This window comes from Perissodus microlepis, chromosome 23 (assembly GCF_051167445.1).
Source record: "Perissodus microlepis isolate ML-2025 ecotype Zambia chromosome 23, ASM5116744v1, whole genome shotgun sequence".
NCBI lineage: Eukaryota > Metazoa > Chordata > Actinopteri > Cichliformes > Cichlidae > Perissodus > Perissodus microlepis.
The window spans coordinates 40,385,930-40,400,182 of record NC_140482.1 but is presented as its reverse complement, the minus strand read 5'-3'; positions in this window follow the sequence as shown (position 1 = coordinate 40,400,182).

The window sequence follows — 14,253 nt, the reverse complement described above, 5'->3', positions numbered from 1 at the left end:
AGCACGTTAAAAGAGCGAAGGCACTCAGTACTACCATTCAACCAAAGTCTCCACCAAGCTCAGTATCCACTTCTAGACCTAAACCCCCATGTTTGTTTTGCAAAGAAGAATCGCATGGCATAGCTAAGTGTCCTGCTTTTGCAGCGAAAACTAGTGATGACAAGAAAGTTTTCATTCAGGAAAATCCTCTCTGCTTTGGATGTTTGAGAAGGGGTCATGTAACCAAAGAATGCAGAGGACGTCACTCCTGTAGTAAGTGTGGCCGGCGTCACCCCACCTGTCTACACACAAAAAGAGGGAATGAACCTAAAGAAAGGAAAACTGAGGATTCTAAATCCCCAGATGAAGGTGCAAACAAGGAAGTGCATAATGTTATGACTCATGTACTAACAAGCAAAACATCTTCCACATCCAGCATAGTACCAGTATTTGTGTCAGTTGCATCTGAGCCTGAGAAAGAAATACTTACATATGCCCTGCTTGACACCAGAGGTGGAAAGAGTACTAAAATATTTTACTCAAGTAAAAGTACTATTACTTTGCTGAAATTTTACTCAAGTACAAGTAAAATTACCTGTCTAAAAATTTACTCAAGTAAAAGTAAAAAGTAGCTCATTTAAAATTTACTCAGAGTAAAAGTTACATAGTTACTTTTTTGTCAGCAGGAGGACAGCCTCTTCTGAGTAGTGCAAAAAAGACAATGGGATAAATCTCAAAGTAGTTGTTTTTTAATTAAAAGAAAAACTTTACAAATTAAAGCGCAGTGGCAGTTAAACTGCAAGTCTATACATCAAAATGGATAATGGTCACCAAACCAACCAACCAAACTGTCAAAACCATATAATTCTTTTACATGTGAATGTGTTTTAAACTGTCAAATAAGAGAACAAGTACTGAATTGAGCTGTACGGCAGCTGCTATAAAAATGTGTTTTAATTTTTTTAAACTTGGCCCTGCTCTATTAATTTTGAGGAGCAATTCAATTCAATTCAATAAAACTTTATTGATCCTGAAGGTTGACCCCGAAGGAAATTGGGTTAAGGTTGCCGACCTTTGCCAGCGTCATCTTACCCTCCGACCATACATACATTATACAAACATCACATGGGGAAGACAGGTCAGAGAGGTATAACGATGGAAAATGCACCACGTGAGGAAAGATAAGGAGAAAAAAATAAGTCCCGCTAGACTGAGCTCCAACAGGGAGATCAGTTTGAGAACAGAAAAAAAACACCTCTGCACATAGCACATGTTATTCTTTTGCCTGCAGTGTGAACATATGTGACTTAAGTAAGAAAGTAGCCGCGTCTGTCTTCTGTCTAATTTAACTAATTTTTTTTAAATAAATTATTATTATTAACAAACAGGAAAAGTGAACACATTTTCTTTTGGCAATTTACCAATCAAGTAAAGATATTTTAAGTTGCGTGGACAACAACGTGCCCAATAACAGCTTATGTCTTAACTTAATGTGATTAACTTGAGCACAGCCTTTTTTGCTAAAATAAATGTACAAGTTTCATTTAACTTACCTCTACATGCTTGCGCAGGTTTGATGTGGAATTTTTAAAAGCTGCTAACTCGGTCTCTCTGGGCAAACACAGCTTACACTGCGTAATAAAGCTGTTGCCTTTCTTGCACTTGAAGCCGAAATGGTCCCTTAAATACGGCCAGGGGTTCACATCGGTTTCTTCGAGTTCAGGGTCAGCAGAATTCGATGGGGTTTCTTTTTTCGCTGGATCCGTACCACCGATGTCAGACTCCATTTTTATCGTGACCCAACGCTAATTTGTTCTACTACCCATCATTCCCTGCAGTATTTCCGAAGCGCAATGTTGTTGTTGTTTTTTTGTTTGTTCTTTTAATTTACTCAGTAACGGGTGTGATTGAAAATGTAGCGAAGTACAATACTTTTTAAAAAATAAAAAAATAAAAAGTAAATGTAATTTGTTACTTTCCACCTTTGCTTGACACCCAGAGTGACTCATCCTTTATTTTAGAGGATTTGGCCTCAGAACTAAATGTAGATGCCCAACCAGTGCAGTTAAAGCTTAGCACCATGACTTCCGTCGACACAGTTGTTGCAAGTAAACTTGCCAACAACTTACAGGTGCGTGGGTTTGACTCTGAGACTCGTGTCCGAATAGAACAAGCCTACTCTCGTGACTTTAACCCAGTTGACAAGTCTCATATCCCTACCAAGGAAACTGCACTTCAGTGGCCACACCTTGAAGGCTTAGCTAACAAGTTACAGCCATTGCAGAATTGTGAAGTAGGTCTATTGATTGGTTATGACTGCCCATCAGCACTAGCCCCCCTAGAGATTGTCACAGGCAAAATAAACGAACCTTTCGCACAAAGAATCCTACTAGGATGGAGTATTATTGGTTCTGGTAATCCCCACCTAGACAGAGAAGGTAACCAGAGTTATGTGCACAGGATCACAGTCAAAGAAATGCCCATACCATCAGCTACAGATGTACTCAAAGTCCTTGAGACTGACTTTAATGAGAGAAACTATGAGGATAAGTATGTATCTCAGGATAATGTTCGCTTCATATAAATCCTCAGTGATACAATAAAACAAAGACCAGATGGGCACTATGAGATGCCGCTTCCTTTCAAGGGCAATGATCCACCAGCTCTTCCCAACAAAAGGCTAGCCACGGTCCAACTGCAACACCTGACGAAAAGGCTAAAGGCTGATAAACAGTATAATGAACATTACTGTTCCTTTATGAGAGACATTATCAGCAGTGGTGATGCAGAATTAGCCCTTCCTTTGTCTGATGGCGAGACTGCATAGTCCATCCCACACCATGGGGTATATCACCCGAAAAAACCAGCCAAGCTAAGAGTCGTCTTTGACTGTTCAGCAAAATTTCTCGGTGTCTCATTAAACGACACTCTTCTCACAGGTCCAGATATGATCAACTCATTGGTGGGGGTACTCTGTCGTTTCAGAAAGGAAAATGTAGCCATAATCTGTGATATCGAGAGAATGTTCCATCAGTTCTCTGTTTGTCCAGATAGGGATGGGCGATATAAACGATATAAATTTGGCCAACGATAGAGATTTTGATTATACCGCTCTATCGCGATAGCACATGTTGATGATGTCATCAAGCTGCGCCTGTTTTGGTCGAAAGCATTGACTGTAGAAAACATGGACAACGTGACAGCACCCCAAAAATGAAGCCAAAACGTCTCTATCGCACCCTGGTGTCTGGCTAATTTTTTTCCAAAGATTCTTTCTTTTGTTTTCAATAGTTCTCATCACGCTGATTGATGTCCAAGAGGTCTCCTTTCCCATAAGTTTGATTCTAATTCCGAACGCGGTGATGTTAAATTGGGGTGAAATGTCATCGTAGCAGCTTTGACTGGCAGCTGCGGTCACGGTGAAACTTGCGTATCTCTGTTCAGGAATAGCAGATAGAGCGTAGGCTCTGAGAGGAGGGACAGCGTTTATGCTACGAAAAGACGACCGAGTGTTTTAACCTGACAGCCTGAGGTGTTCTTCAGTAAACTGGACTACCCGACTGAAGGACCCGAGGCCCCGCTGTGTTAAATGTGTTTGTAAACTACTCCGTAATTACTGTCCTTAGCTAGCTCCTGAGACCTAGCTAGCTATGAGCACTCAGCTGTCAGGGTTCGTTTAGCTAACCCATGCAGGTGAATGAATTTACCCTGACTAAAGAAATCAAGAGAAACACCCCGGGCTGCTCAGTCACTAATTACTGTTACTGTACTTTTATTACAAGTATTATACTTTATAAACAACAGGCTGCACCCTGCTGCAGCTCCTGTGCAGAGCTGAATATTAAATATGTGCAAACAACAGCATCTTTTCAGTCTCTTGCCACATCTGTAAAGACAGTAAAAAAAAATTTAAAAGCTTGTACTTCAGTAACTCCTCATTAATCAGGAACTATGGATTAAAGTACTGTAGTGTACTGTAATACTGAAAAAAATGCAAGAGAAGAACTTCAGATCCTGAGTGTGTGAGGACAGAAGAATCAGCTTTATTTCAATTTTGAGGGATAAAATTTATATTTGAGCTTGATGGGGTCTTTCTGTGTGGAGTTTGCATGTTCTCCCCGTGTTTGCGTGGGTTCCCTCCGGGTACTCCGGCTTCCTCCTCCCACCGTCCAAAGACATGCAGCTTGTGGGGATAGGTTAATTGGATAATCCAAATTACCACTAGGTGTGAATGTGCGAGTGAATGTGAGTGTGAATGGTTGTCTGTCCCTGTGTGTTAGCCCTGCGACAGACTGTCGACCTGTCCAGGGTGTACCCCGCCTCTCGCCCTATGACAGCTGGGATAGGCTCCAGCGCCCCCCGCGACCCTGAAAAGGATAAGCGGAAGCGAATGGATGGATGGATGGTTCTGTTGTCTTTGTGATTACAGGAGCTGCCCTCAGATTCAGACCTCAGCACCACCCAGTGACAGCAGACAGATCATCCAACATATTCATATGTTAACTGCAAAATGAACTGATGAAAATAGTACAAAGGTTAATGAAAGATGCAGCTGTTTTATTGATAAAGTTAAAGACAAAAAACCAAAAGGATTAATCACCCATGTAACTGTGTCACTATATATCAGCATTAACAGGACCTCAGTTTGGTGTTTCAGAGAGCTGCTGATCTCAGACCTGCACAGCTTCCGTTTTAAACACTTGATGTACTCAGCTGCATGAAGAGCATATGAGATTTTCTCTAACACAATTTAATAAAACCTGATGAAGGTCAAAGGTTGTCACTTGTATGTTGAACTACAAACTTGTCATCTGGAATTCTTTCACAGTTTTTTGCAGATAGTGTTATTTACCATAAAGTAATTCAGAGTTATTCATACCAGAGTAACCAGAGAGGATCATATATTTTTTTATATATATCACTTTCTACAGGACTGAATATATTATGTTTATGTAAAAGTCCGGAGTCTCTGGGGAGTATCTGAGTATTTATAACATTACACAAAGCAAAGGTCTCCATCACAGTGTTCATGAAATGCTGGGTTTATTCATCTCCTGGGGCGGGCCTATGGAGGAGTGCTGAAGATTTCCCTGTCAGGGAGCTGCTGGTGAAGATCATGAGTCCTGCTTGATCAATGCGATGAGCTTCAGTCTTCCTGTTGTTTCTTAAATGATGCCTCTTTCAGTGGGTTAACAGAACTTCTGGCACAGGACAGCTGTGATGAAAGAAAGGGAAGAAGTTTCTCCAAACCTCTGGACCCAGGAAACTCAGCTTGGTCCTGATGGTCTTCCTCACTAGTTTCTCTCCAGGGTGAATGTAGCTGTTGATATAATATGGATTATTATTAAATGAAAAGAACAAATCACACTACACTACTGAAACCTCATGCTGCTGTTTTTAAAGTCTCCATGTTACCAGGTTGTAGAGGGCTCTGAAGATTTAAACAGTTTTAGATCCATTAAACTCACAGTCTTATGTTAAAATCTCAAAGGACAGCATATATTTTTGATATTAACAGTAACTCTGGGCCTCTGTGGAGTGTGCAGCTGATCTCATCGCTGTCTAAAAATGGATAAAAAAAAAACATAAGAAGTGCTGAATCCTTCAATAACACAGACTATTAGAGTAACAGGTGTGTAGCATCACTAACTAGCTAGCAACAAGCCTCCAACACAGTGCGTATGCTAGCGGCTAATCTAGCAAACGAATTAACAACAGCGATTTTAGAACTATAACATGATAAGCTGTGTGTCTTTTTTTATAACAGTGACGTGGTTGTATTTACCTTAATTAAACGAGTCGTCAGTCGCGGTAAACCAGCAAAAAAACTTGAGTCGCCGGGCTACGTAAAAAGTGTAGAGGGGCGTGTTAGCGGTCACGTCCAGCGGGTGCGTGGGCGGGAGCGTTACACAGTCGCTCCACCTCAAGTCACTACTGCGCAGACTCTGGCTTCAAATTTGCAAGATGGCAGCCTCCACAAGCGGGGTATTTTGGCTTCATTTTTGCACAATGGTAGGAGGCGGTGTCGCGTCATCCATCTTTTCTACAGTCAATGGTCGAAAGCATCGCAGCGGCTACAATCATTATCATCTGCAAATTATGCCGGGCGACAGTCATAGCAAAGAAGTGAAGCACTTTTAAAATATGAGGAAAGCCAAAAACTGCGCTTCCTCCACTTCCGTAACATTGATTCATTAATGTTGAATTCTCTCGCAGCTGTTCTATTCCCATATTGTTGCAGTATATTAACCCTTTAAAGCCGGTCGGAGCGGGCATGCTCCGTTTTGCGTAACTATTTTTATATCCCTGTAGAACCGGAACCACGTAAGCTAGCGCAATAATTTTTTTGGCATATGAAACCGGAGGAGTTGTACTTACATCTCATGCCATCAGCTTGTGCTAGGTCACGGTTTCCTTCCACATATAGCTTTGCAAAAATTGCATAAAAAGCACTTGCAGGAACAAAAACATAATAATCCAGAAACACACTTCAATCGTCTTTTCGTAACACTTCCTACATTGACATAGACGTCAGCGCGAACGATCGCATCTCCGCCATTACCTGCCCGAAACCGGAAGTGACGTCATTTTCGCAGAAAATGTAGTTTTTTACTTGTAGGCCTTAAAAGCCTATACTGGTGTTTGTCATGTTTGACTTTATGCTTTTCTGAATAGTTTCTGGAACTCAAATTGCACTGCTTTAAATAGTTTATTTTGATGCACATGCTGTTTTCTTTGCAAATTTGCATTATAGGATTGTTTTTCATTTTTTCTGCAGTATATAAAAATTGGTGTATCTCAAAAATAAAACTATGAAGACACTCAAAATAAATTTCCTGTGGTTGTAAACAATTTTTTGGAACTTTTTTGTATTTAAAGTTTTGAGGGCTAAACCTCTTAAATTTCTCTAATTAGAAATATATGTAAAAAAAAAAAAAAAAAAAAAAAGATTTTCTGTAGTTTATTGCACTTTTTTGCAATTTATGTGGTTACTATGGATTTAATGCATAAATATTATTAAAATTTGGGCTATAACAGTTGTATTGATGTATAGCAACTTGAAATGCTCCCAAAAAATGGCACTACAGCATGTAAAAATATAAAGTAAGCTCTGGCGGACTTGGTTCTATGGTAGGTCATAAAGGGTTAATAACTAACCTCGTATTGTGGATGAATAATCTCAGTTGTTCTCCTGACTGAAGTTTGCCCCGTGTATAGCATCCTGCTATGCGATTGCATTTGTCCCTGACCACCAGAATCCGTCACGTTAACTTTTATCGAGTGGAAAAAAAGTTGGCGTTCATCCTCCAGCTTCACTGTGCTAATGTTATGCTAACATAGCTGTGTCGCTAGCAATCACGTAGCACAACATTATATACCAGGTAGTCCAACTTCAGTAACCCTGCAAATGCCACTGTTGTTTAGTTTTCTGTCTTCATTTATGTCGGAAGTGATAGCAGAACTGTACGTTTTAATTAGTTTCCAAAATCTCTCGGTCAGAACATGGTATGTCATGTTTAGGTGTAAACTAGCGAGCTAACTTCCTGTTAACTTGTAACTCCGTTAAATTTAATAACTTCTGTTTTCATGGATGCATGGATGTTAAACTTAATTGTTACACCTGGTAAAGCAGCAACGCTGATCATTTTATTAAAGATGAAAGAATTTAGACCGTTTTTAACTCTCAGTGTTTGTTTGACTTTGGGACCTGACTTTGGACGGAGTTTTGGACCCAGATTACTCCGTGAAGCTCCTCACCACAGCAGCCGTAATGCTCTGACAATCCATCAAGCAGTGCGGCTTACCAAAGTCGTACTAAAACATTTTTTAACAGATTTCTACACGCCAAAATCGGTTTGAGGTCAGTAAGCACAACCAGAATTCATACATAAGGCACACTCTCGATTTTTGAGAAAATTAAAGGATTTTAAGTGTGCCTTATAGTGTGGAAAATACGTTATACAGAAGAAAAGAATATATCGCGATATATATCGTTACCGCACGTGCTTCAAATTATACCGCGATATGGATTTTAGGCCATATCGCCCAGCCCTATGTCCAGATATGCGCAACTATCTGAGATTTCTGTGATGGCAGGATGGACAATTAGATACAGAACCCAGAGAATACAGAATGGCTGTACATCTATTCGGTTCCAGTTCTTCCCCTGGATGTGCTAATTTCGGTCTGAAATACTTAGCACAACAGCACAGAGCAGACAATCCTAAGGCCTCAGAGTTTGTTGAAATGAACTTTTATGTAGACGATGGTCTAACTAGTGTCCCATCAGTTAAAGAGGCACAAGAACTCATCACCGAAACACAAGCACTTTGTAGACTTGGCGGTCTGCATCTGCACGAGTTCAACTCAAAACCAAAGCGATGCGATTCACAGCTGGAACCCTCAGACAGAGCAGACACCACAGAACCGCTCGATCTCAAATCTGACACAACAGCTGAAGGACATGTGCTTGGCATCCAGTGGTTAATCAAAAATGACACTTTCAGTTTCAAAAACTTGCGTATCTCTGTTCGGGAATAGCAGATAGAGCGTAGGCTCTGAGAGGAGGGACAGCGTTTATGCTACGAAAAGACGACCGAGTGTTTTAACCTGACAGCCTGAGGTGTTCTTCAGTAAACTGGACTACCCGACTGAAGGACCCGAGGCCCCGCTGTGTTAAATGTGTTTGTAAACTACTCCGTAATTACTGTCCTTAGCTAGCTCCTGAGACCTAGCTAGCTATGAGCACTCAGCTGTCAGGGTTCGTTTAGCTAACCCATGCAGGTGAATGAATTTACCCTGACTAAAGAAATCAAGAGAAACACCCCGGGCTGCTCAGTCACTAATTACTGTTACTGTACTTTTATTACAAGTATTATACTTTATAAACAACAGGCTGCACCCTGCTGCAGCTCCTGTGCAGAGCTGAATATTAAATATGTGCAAACAACAGCATCTTTTCAGTCTCTTGCCACATCTGTAAAGACAGTGAAAAAATTTTTAAAAGCTTGTACTTCAGTAACTCCTCATTAATCAGGAACTATGGATTAAAGTACTGTAGTGTACTGTAATACTGAAAAAAATGCAAGAGAAGAACTTCAGATCCTGAGTGTGTGAGGACAGAAGAATCAGCTTTATTTCAATTTTGAGGGATAAAATTTATATTTGAGCTTGATGGGGTCTTTCTGTGTGGAGTTTGCATGTTCTCCCCGTGTTTGCGTGGGTTCCCTCCGGGTACTCCGGCTTCCTCCTCCCACCGTCCAAAGACATGCAGCTTGTGGGGATAGGTTAATTGGATAATCCAAATTACCACTAGGTGTGAATGTGCGAGTGAATGTGAGTGTGAATGGTTGTCTGTCCCTGTGTGTTAGCCCTGCGACAGACTGTCGACCTGTCCAGGGTGTACCCCGCCTCTCGCCCTATGACAGCTGGGATAGGCTCCAGCGCCCCCCGCGACCCTGAAAAGGATAAGCGGAAGCGAATGGATGGATGGATGGTTCTGTTGTCTTTGTGATTACAGGAGCTGCCCTCAGATTCAGACCTCAGCACCACCCAGTGACAGCAGACAGATCATCCAACATATTCATATGTTAACTGCAAAATGAACTGATGAAAATAGTACAAAGGTTAATGAAAGATGCAGCTGTTTTATTGATAAAGTTAAAGACAAAAAACCAAAAGGATTAATCACCCATGTAACTGTGTCACTATATATCAGCATTAACAGTTATGTTATGTTATGCTAACATAGCTGTGTCGCTAGCAATCACGTAGCACAACATTATATACCAGGTAGTCCAACTTCAGTAACCCTACAAACGCCACTGTTGTTTAGTTTTCTGTCTTCATTTATGTCGGAAGTGATAGCAGAACTGTACGTTTTAATTAGTTTCCAAAATCTCTCGGTCAGAACATGGTATGTCATGTTTAGGTGTAAACTAGCGAGCTAACTTCCTGTTAACTTGTAACTCCGTTAAATTTAATAACTTCTGTTTTCATGGATGCATGGATGTTAAACTTAATTGTTACACCTGGTAAAGCAGCAACGCTGATCATTTTATTAAAGATGAAAGAATTTAGACCGTTTTTAACTCTCAGTGTTTGTTTGACTTTGGGACCTGACTTTGGACGGAGTTTTGGACCCAGATTACTCCAACTGGCTCGAGTGGTTGAAGCACCAGAAGAAGATGACGGTTTGGTCCACAGAGTCAAGCTTCAAGTTGGTGATCGAAGCTTAACAAAGAAGCAGGGAACAGCACACAAACCTCACATAGTTGAGCGACCTGTTCAAAAGCTTGTAGTTCTATTAGAAAATAACTAATTGATGTTTCAATCAATACTGTCACACCAGGCGTATTTTAGAGAAGGTTTATTGATGATGTACTTGAAATTGTGTTGTTCTTGTAGTAATGTGCATATGTTAAAGCTGGAAATCATGTATAGAATGTTGTTTATAATACATGATTTGGTGGGAGTGTAAAGGTCCAGTTTTGTTTATTGATCTAAGCCTGAGCAGCTACACGTAGTAGCCAGTACAGGGCTCTGTCGCTTGGTTAGCAGCAAGCTGCACTTCCGGCTCAGACCGGTTTTTGTGGCGCACATGGGCCAGTAGGCAGCTCTCAATGAAGCGTGAAGCAGCGTGATACCAGACTCTAGCGAAATTAACAATTTGCAGCCCTTGGAATGCGGAGCGAGGTACATGTTTTAAGTTGTATTTGATTGCTTAGTTGATATTTTGTTGTATTTTCTGCTTTGTTTGATTTCATATTTGTAATAAGCATCTAAGAAAATATATTGTGGCATGCAGAGGAATCTTAACAGAGAAGCTCACAGAGAGAAATTGAGCTTGTTATTCAACCCCAAGCAGGTAGGGGGAGCTCTTTATTATAACGCTTGCTTGTGCTACAATGTGCTTCAAGGTTCAACAACAGCACAACAGAAGTCACTCATGGTACAGCACTCTCTACAAAACAACATCTGTCAGTGACTCTGCACCACAGCGTAAACACAACATGCAAGATAACAGTTAAAAGTAACGTAACCATAAACAATAAAACAAGAACATCTAAACAGCAGCACATGTCCCAAGGCATGATGGGAGAGAACTAGCTGTTCCCCCAACACGCCACACAGCCCCCACCTGAGTGGTTAGCTGTCCCCAGCAACCGGCATGTCCATAGCAAAGTCTCTGAGGTGTTGGGGAAGGCGACGGCTTCGTTGAGGACGTTCCGTGGGTCCCCCAGCCGCCTCCGAGGCCAGGTTGGGGGCCTGCAGTTGAAGCTGGGACCCTGACTCCTCCCTGGATGGACTCAAGGGCTGATAGGGTGCCAGGCGATCACGATGGAGTACGACCACCCTGTTCCGTTTGACCAGCCGCACCCTGTAGACCACGTCGGACAGCCTCTCGAGAACAGTGCAGGGTCCAACCCACTGGCTCATCAGTTTGGGAGAAAGCCCTTTCTTCCTCTCTGGGCTGTAGACCCACACATGCTGACCGGGCGAAAGTCCTTCCCCCTTGCAGCGGGTATCATAAGCTCGCTTCTGCCGGGAGCCTGCATCTCGGAGAGCCTGCCTGGTCAACTGATGCACTTCTCGGAGCCGGGCGAGGAGGTTGTGGAGGTAGTCCAACCCGGGGTCCCCGCACACTTCCTGCTCGGGGGGGGATCCAAACACCAAGTCCACTGGGGTACGAAGCTCATGACCGAACATCAAGGCCGCTGGAGTGCACTTAGTAGATTCCTGGACTGCAGAACGGTAGGCAACAGCACTCTGGTCAGGGACTGCATAGGCCTCAGGCCACTTAGTGAAGTAGTCCATGGCAACCAGGACATAGCGGTTCCCCTGGTCAGTGGTGGGGAAGGGTCCCAGGATGTCCACACCAACCCGCTCCATGGGAGCCCCCACCTGATACTGCTGCAAGGGGGCATGAGAGCGTTGGGAAGGCCCTTTCTGAGCCGTGCAGGCATCGCACCGATGGACATGGAGCTCTACGTCCTGGCGACACCCAGGCCAGTAGAACCGAGACCGAAGCCGCCGCAGAGTCTTGGTAACTCCAAAGTGTCCTGCCCCCGCTGCACCATGGACCAGCTGGAGCACCCTGGACCGCAACTGTTGAGGTACCACGAGCTGGAAGACCTCACGGTGACCCCCGGGAGCCTGCCAGCGGCAATAGAGGAGGCCGTTTTGGTTTGTGAGGTTGGCCCATTGGGAGTAGAGAGCCTTGGTCTCGAGGTCCAGTGCAGATACCTCTGGCCATGATGGTCTCTGACCAGCTCCAATCCAACACTGAACCTGGGAAAGGGCAGGGTCTTGGTTCTGGTCGTGTTGCAGCTGTTGGGGATCCATGGCCTCCAGACCCTCAGTATCCCCTGCGGCGGACTGGACCTGAAGACTGCTACAATGCCCACCTGGAACAGAGTCATTCTCAGGGCCGCCCTGTGGTGACGCGATCACTGAAGTCATGCCCTCCCGGTCCTCCAAGCGTTGGCAGTACATGCACTGTTTTTCCTCACAAGGGCGTCGGGAGAGGGCATCTGCATTGGTGTGGAGACGTCCCGCCCGGTGACGAACCTCAAAGTGGTAATCTTGCAACGTCTCCAACCACCGGGCTAGCTGTCCCTCCGGTTCTTTAAAACTGAGCAGCCAAGTGAGGGACGCATGGTCTGTGCGCAGGAGGAACTTCTTCCCGTAAAGGTAGGGTCTGAAATGGCGGAGACCCAGGATGATGGCCAGCAGCTCTCGACGGGTGACACAATAGTTCCTCTCCGGTCTGCTGAGGGAAGGGCTGTAGTAGGAGATGACCCGCTCCCCCTCAGGGCCTTCCTGCGACAGTACAGCCCCCACCCCTGTGTTGCTGGCATCGGTGTCCACGACAAAAGGGAGCTGCAGGTCTGGGTAGGCTAGCACCGGTGCCTCAACCAGTGCAGATCGGAGCCGATCAAATGCCACGGCACTGTCCTCACTCCAGTGGAACTCCCGGCCCTTCTGTGTGAGCCAGTGCAGGGGGCTTGCAATGGTAGCAAAGTCCTTGACGAAACGCTGGTAGTATGATGCCAGGCCAAGGAAGCTCCGCAACTCGGCAGTGTTGCCCGGAATGGGCCAGTCTTTCACAGCGGCCACTTTCGCAGGGTCAGTGGAAACCCCTGCTCCGCTCACAACGTGACCCAAGAAGGTCGTCTCCTTTCGGAAGAGGTGGCACTTTTTGGGGTGGAGGCGAAGGCCAGCCTGGCGGATAGCATGGAAAACAGCAGTCAGGTTAGCCAAGGCTTTCTCGAAGTCTGTCGCGTGAACGAGGAGGTCATCCAGGTAGACCACACAGCGGTCGCGGGGGATGTCAGCCAGAACCCTCTCCATTAGGCGCTCGAATGTGGCTGGGGCATTGCAGAGGCCGAAGGGCATCACCTTAAACTGCCACAGTCCCTGGCCAATGGAGAAAGCAGTCTTTGGGCGGGCCTCTGGCGTCAGCTCCACCTGCCAGTAGCCACTGCGCAAATAGAGGGAACTGAACCAGCAGGACCCAGCAATGTCGTCGAGGGCATCATCAATCCGGGGCAATGGGTAGGAGTCCTTGCGTGTGATGCTGTTGAGTAGACGATAGTCGACACAAAACCGCCAGGTGCCATCCTTGTTCCGAACCAGTACAGCCGGGGCTGCCCAGGGGCTGTTTGAGGGTTCGATGATGCCCGCCTCTGCCATTTCCCTTATCTTCTGCTCTGCTGCGGCACGCTTGGCAAGGGGAAGGCGACGAGGGTGGAGGCGAATGGGCCGTGCATCCCCAGTGTCAATGTCGTGTTGCACCAGGCTGGTTTGCGTGCAGTCCTCATCCTTGGCCGCAAAGATGTCGGCAAACAAGTCGAGTATCTCTCGCAGCTGCCGTCGCTGCTCAGCCTGAAGACCCTCGCAGCTCCTCTGGTATAGGTCCTCGATAGCTTGCTTGGTCTCTGTAGACAGTTGCGGTACTGCTGGTGAAGGGGAGGCCCCTTCCCCCGCCAGCGGCGACAGGTCCTCAGGCTTCCTGACACTGGCTGAAAAAGTGGAGGCAGGCAGCGGGACTTCCTTTGTGGTGTGGAGCTTCACAGCCTCCGTGCCCAGGTAAAGGATTGCTCGGGACACGTCCACTGTGGCCTCCCATTTGGCTAGCAGGTCCAGGCCAATGATGCATTGGTCCTGGATGCTGGCTAGCCAGAACTGGTGGTCCACAGTGCAGTTAGCAACAGTCACCGGGAGGGATCTTTCCCCCTTAACTTTGGCACGCTCCCCCGTGACTGTGGTGAT